This window comes from Sminthopsis crassicaudata, chromosome 5 (genome assembly GCF_048593235.1).
Source record: "Sminthopsis crassicaudata isolate SCR6 chromosome 5, ASM4859323v1, whole genome shotgun sequence".
In the NCBI taxonomy this organism is placed as follows: Eukaryota; Metazoa; Chordata; class Mammalia; order Dasyuromorphia; family Dasyuridae; genus Sminthopsis; species Sminthopsis crassicaudata.
The window spans coordinates 64445518-64452397 of record NC_133621.1 but is presented as its reverse complement, the minus strand read 5'-3'; positions in this window follow the sequence as shown (position 1 = coordinate 64452397).

The window sequence follows — 6880 nt, the reverse complement described above, 5'->3', positions numbered from 1 at the left end:
TGAATTTTCATAGGAGAGGTTGAGTAGAAAGAGCATTCAGGAAGTAAGGAGATCCAAGTTACTGATAATTTGTAAATGCCAGTTGGAGCTGCCAGTGCAAACTATTAAATGTTCTACATTTAATAGAGAGAAAAATGAGGTTTAGAGGACTCCACAAGCCTTTGGCTTCTTTCATTTCTGAATCTGAACCTATTTCTCCCCCACCCCATCCCCAACATATTTTCCTCCTCTTTTAAGCTCAGTTTTGTATCAGGTGCAGAAGTTTAGTTTGATGGGGAGGAACTTACCAAGGATCTTGCCAAACTCATTTTTAAAATAGGGATAATAAGAACATCTGCCTTTCAGAGCTGTTCTAAGGAGGAAGTAAGCTAATATTTGTTCAGTGCTCTGTAAACTTAAAATGCTATGTAAGTTCTAGTTATTGTTAATAATATTGATAATAATAATAATTATGAACCAAAATGAAAGGCTTTGTACTTGACCCCTCATTTTATTAGATTTGGCCTATTGTTTTAAACTGCTATAATCTTTTTGGATTCTAACTCTGCCGTCCAACATGTTAGCCTCTCTTTCAGTTTTCTGTTTTCTGCAAATTTGATAGGTATGACTTCATCTGAGCCGCTGATAAATTACATTGACCAGCACAAGGCCAAGGATAGCTCAGTAGCAGCCTCCACTAGAGATTTCCAAGTTGATCTTGATCCATTAATGACTACTTTTTGCCTTTAGTCATTCAACCAATTCTAAATCCTACTAACCTTATTATTATATACATAGGCTTGAATTTCCTCCTTTGTAAAATTAGGAGCTAAATTATGATCTTATGATCTCTTGGTTATCTAGCCTATAAACTGATTGCCCATGAGGATAATACAAGTAAAACTTGTCAAAACTAAAGACTAAAATCCACTTATATCACATCTGTTACATTCCCTTAATCTATTAATCCAATATTTCCTCCTCAAAGGAAATGAGATTAATCTGGTGTGATCTGTCCCTGATGCTAGCTTTACCCATCAGTGTTTCTCTTTTTAAATGCTCATAAACATTTCCATTAATAACGTGTCCTCTAATTTTCTAAGAAATAGAAGTCAAACTTATTAACCTTTAGTTTCTAGATTTTATTATCTTCCTTTTTTTAAAAAAGCAGAGCAATCGCCCTTCCCCATCCTGTGCCTCCTCTGCTATTTTCCATGATATTTGTTCAATGTTGTTTTGCTGTTCTTTTATTTTTTTTATATATTACTGACACTCCCTGGTCATGGCCCCCTCCCACCAATGGAATCCTCATTTGTCTCCATGATGATTCAACCAAACAACCAAACAACAAATTTTATTAAGTCAATATATCAGCCAAGAAAGATAATTGACAGTGGTTCAAAAACCAAATTTATTATGTCATTCAGTATTGTAGAATATAGTTCTTCAGGGACTAATGATTTAAATTGCCTGAGATCAACTAGATACTCTGACTTTCTCCTCACTTTTCTTGGTTGCCAACTCACTACTAAACATTTTTGTTCTACTCCTCCCAGGTCAATGGTCATTCTCCTTGTGAGAGAAAATCGACGCAAAATGAAGATGGAGTAGGTCAGCTTAGCTCATTATCATCCTATCACACAGCCTGCTCAGCAGTCTTCCCCTTCTTTGAATCCCTTTCCCCCCCCCATTGTAACTTTGTGTGTGTACTCTTTTTTTTTTTTGTAATAATAATTTTTATTTACCAAATATTTGCATGGGTAATTTTACAACGTTGACAATTGCCAAAACTTTTTTTTCCAATTTTTCCCCTCCTTTCCCCACCATGGCAGGTCGACCAATACATGTAAAATATGTTAGAGTATAAATTAAATCATTAAATCTCTGTGTGTACTCTTTAGGTGTCTCAGTACTTCTCAAACTATTCTTAGCAGATCCTATGACTCTCCTGTAATCATCCTCAGTTGCCTGCCTTTATACACTTATAAGTGTCTAGGAAATGGGAGGTGGTTGGTCTGCATTTACAATGATCTATCTAATCTTTTTTTCCCTTGAGGCAGTTGAGGTTGAGTGACTTGCCCAGGGTCACACAGCCAGGACGTGTTAAGTGTCTGAGGTCAAATTTGAACTCGGGTCCTCCTGACTTCAGGGCTGGGGCGCTATCCACTGCACCACCTAGCTGTCCCAATGATCTATCTAATCTTTCTTCTTCATTGGAATAATTTTTGTCTTCAGAATTTTGGTCTCAAGAACTTCCCATCTATCTGATTTCCCTTGAAAAATTTTAGGTGATTGGTTCCTACCCTATTCTTTCTCTGACCACCTTGAAGCTTGCCATCCCTAAATATTACCCTAATACTATTACTATTATATGGTACCTACTATGTGTAAGGCATTATGATAAGGATTTTATAAATATTATTTGATTTGTTATCCCACAATAACTCAGTAGGATAGGTGCTATTATCTCCATTTTATAGTTGAAGAAACTGAGGCAGAGAGAAGTTAAAAGACCTGTCCAGAAACACTGGGAAATGAATGTAAATTGTTAGCACTACTGTCTATCTACCCAGGTTACTTATACCTTCAGAATCTAATACTTAATGTGCAACAAGAAAATTGGATTTACACACATATATTGTATCTAGGTTATACTGTAACACATGTAAAATGTATGGGATTGCCTGTCATCGGGGGGAGGGAGTAGAGGGAGGGAGAGGATAATGTGGAAAAATGAATACAAGGGATGTTATAAAAAACAATTTTAGTCATGCATATATACTGTCAAAAAATTTATAAATAAAACTTTAAAAAAAAAAGTGAGCTGGAGAAGGAAATGGTTAAAAAAAAAAAAAAAAAAAAAAAAAAAGACCTGTCCAGAAACACACAATCAATAAATAGCTGAGGTAGGATTTGAACTTAGATCTCTCTGACTAGTGCTAGTGGCCCTGTATTCTAAGCTGAGAGAGAGAGAGAGAGAGAGAGAGAGAGAGAGAGAGAGAGAGAGAGAGAGAGAGAGAGAGAGAGAGAGAGAGAGAGAGAGAGAGAGAGAAAGAGAAAAGAAGAGAAGAGAAGAGAAGAGAAGAGAAGAGAAGAGAAGAAAAGAGAAGAGAAGAGAAAGAGAAAGAGAAAGAGAAAGAGAAAGAGAGCAACAGCAAGACAGAGACACAGAGAGAGATGTATATAAACATCTGACATCACAGATATTATGTGACTTATCCAGGTTCACACAGCTAGTAAGTAGCTGAGGTTGGCTCTTTTTATAGATAGTGACTCCTGTCGATTATTGAACTCTTTTCTTGCTAATTTGCTTATGTTTTTACGTGTTGTTTCCTGTTGTTTGGCAGATCTAGGTTAGCAGCTTTTTCAGCTTTCAGTTTAAAAATCTCTTGATCAGATTTATAAGACTCCAGATAAATGTGTTTTATCGACTACTATTGCCAAGTACCAATACTTTAAGCCATGGTTCAAAAGACCAAATTCCATTCTCATAACCTGTCTAACTTAATCAGACGTTCATATGCTAAATATTTCTTCTTTTATTTGTTTTTTCTATACTTCCAAAAGTACGTGTTGTTTCTCCCCAAAAAAGTTTATAAGCAGAGAATGTTTAATTTTTTTCTAAACATTTTTGTCTGATGGCTTCTATAGATCTCTAACATTACTCCTTGGAGCATAAGTAGAGTGCCTGAGATCACACCAACTCATAGAACAAGTTCCCTGGATATTTCTAGTTTTTCTAGTTTTAAGAGACTCTATGGATCTATATGGGCTCAAAACCACAGCTCATAAGCCTCCACTGGTGTGTCTTAGGTACTTAATAAGTGCTTGTTATTTGATTGGTTGACTTCTCTGTATCCCCCTACTTTCAGCTGATAATAATGATGAAAGTGCCTTCTAACTCTCCTAAAGTCTTCAGTTTTTCTGTTCAGGAGTTTTTCACCTTTATCCATGCTTTCTAAGTTCTTTCTTATGTTATCATTTGTCCACATGTTAATTGCTAGATATGGGCAACGGTCTTTAGCTCTGGCGAACCTCAGGATGCCATTTGTAATGTCCCCAGGTAAATGCTCTTGGAATACAAAGAGCCCTCCATTATTTCTATCAAACCCCCAAACAGCTATCGAGGTACCACCAACCATCAGTATACATTTTCTCTTCTTTGACCCTTACTACTTGTTATCTCACCTGATGTCATCCATAGATGTGCAACATTATTCCTTGAGATCGCACCAACTCACAGAACAGATATTTATTATTTTAGGTTTAGGTGCTCTGTGGGTCTATATGGCCTCAAAGTCATAGCTATAAGCCCCCACAGGTATTTCCCTTTAAAAATCAGCCAAAATATATATTAAGTCAAAGTAAAGGCATTTAATTTTTTTAAATTTTTTATTATATATATATATTTTTATAATATTATCCCTTGTATTCATTTTTCCAAATTATCCCCCCCTCCCTCTATTCCCTCCCCCTGATGACAGGCAATCCCATACATTTTACATGTGTTACAATATAGTCTAGGTACAATACATGTGTGTAAATACCATTTTCTTGTTGCACAATAAGCATTAGATTCCGAAGGTACATGCAACCTGGGCAGACAGATATTAGTGCTAACAATTTACATTCACTTCCCAGTGTTTCTTTTCTGGGTGTAGCTACCTCTGTCCATCATTGATCAACTGGAAGTGAGTTGGATCTTTTTATGTTGAAGATTTCCACTTCCATCAGAATACATCCTCATACAGTATTGTTGTTGAAGTGTACAGTGATCTCCTGGTTCTGCTCATTTCACTCAGCATCAGTTGATGTAAGTCTCTCCAGGCCTCTCTGTATTCCTCCTGCTGGTGGCATTTAATTTTTTTAAAGGACATAATAAGAAAACAATGAAATATCTCCCTCACAGATCTTGGACATACTCCCTCAGAAATGCACAGGTCATCAGCTGGAAAAGTTGACACACATAGGGAATATATATGGAAAAGCAGACACATGGGGAGCACACCTAGTGTGTGACACATCTTAGGCACTTATTAAATGCTTGTCTACATGCATAAGGGAAATGTATGTGAAGGAACAGGTGATCAAGTGTCCCATGAAATGATGTCCCTTGTTTTGGGGCATAGAAGGAGCCAATTCTGCCCATCTCTCCTCAGAGAGTCGGTGATGACTCCTTCCACTGGTACTTCCTCTTGTAATTTGTAATGAAGATGTCACTCAGCAATGTGGCTATTATCCCACTCAGGGAATCGACAATTAATGTTCATGTACAGTCTAAAAACAATAGATTTCTTAGTACTCCCTTTCCATCCTTTCATCACTTATCATTCACAGGCTCATCAACTTAGAGCTCAGAGCTTATCAAATCCATCTCCCAATTTTTATATAAAAGAAATTATAAAAGAAAAAAATTAAATGACCTGCCCAAAGTCACACTAGTGTCACAGGTAGGATTAGAATGTTAATCCATAGTTAGGATTAGAATTCAGGACCATTGTGCAGTGCTGTCCTTCCACTGCTTCTTCTGCAAGCAGCAAGATCGCTTACAGGACTTGGGATCTTTCTGGGATTCTCAAGAATTTACTATCTATTTCAGAAAAGCCTGGAGAGACATGAACTGATGCTGAATGAAGTGAGCAGAACCAGGAGATCACTGTACAAGGCAACAAGATTATGGGATGATCAACTATGACAGACATGGCTCTCTTCAACAATGAGGATTCAGACCAGTTCCAATAGACTTGGGATAGAGAAAGCCATCTGCCTCCAAAAGGACTGTGGAGACTGAATGTGGATCAAAACATAGTATTCTTACTTTTTTGTTGTTGTTTGCTTGCTTTTTATTTTCTTTCTCATTTTTCCTTTTTGATCTGATTTTTCCTTGTGCAGCATGATAAATGTGGGAATATGTATAGAAGAATTGCAAATATTTAACATATATTGGATTACTTGCCAGGGGAACAGGAGGAAAACAAGGTTTTGCAAGGGTGAATGTTGAAAACTATCTGCATATATTTTGAAAATAAAAAAGAATTTATCATCTATTTAGCAACCTAGTTACTGTGAGTGTCCCTGTAACTAAAATGATCCTTGTCTATTTGTCATTTGGAACATGTCTACTTTCTTTCCATCATGGAGAATGTGTGACAGCTTGTGTTCTACTGATGTAGCCTTGAAGAGCTCAAGGGCAGCTCCACAGCTCAAGTAGGACTTTTGTGGAAGTTACAATTACATAAAGGGTAAAAACTGGGCCTGTGATCTCATTGATATATTAAAAAAAAAAAAACAACTCCTTCTCAGATTGGGACCTTCTCTGCAAATGATAGTTACCTAGAATCCTGAAAGGTGAATTAATCACTTAGCCAGTATCATAATCTATCAGAAGTGAGACTTGAATGCAGGTCTTCCTGGTATCAAGTCCAGTTCTTTATCCACTATGAAAATTTCCCCAACTCTACCAAGATCATATTAGAATTCATAATGAGAATGTGTTGGGATTACTAGGTGAGAACTGAGGTTGTCTGGATGGTGACAAGGTGAGAATTCAGGTTTTCTGGACAATTACAAGGTGAGAACTCAGGTTGACTTGATAGAGGGGGCAAGCTCATTGGCTGGGGTGGTTCTTCCCAGAAGCCCTTGCATTATCCCACGCCCATTCTCTGGGAGGATAAAAAGAGACAGCACTGGGCGCAGAGAGCAGATCGGCCTGGAGAAGGATAAGAGCTGGAGGAGATTCAGAGCCAGGATTCAAGAAGAAGACTCAGAATTGCATCAGGCTTGACGGGGCTCTCTGTAGGAAAGGAAGTGAGTAGACACAGCAGATCTCTTCCCAGAGAGCGATCCAGCAGCTTCTAGAGACGACAGCTCGCTACATTTGGCGCCCAACGTGGGGCAAGGA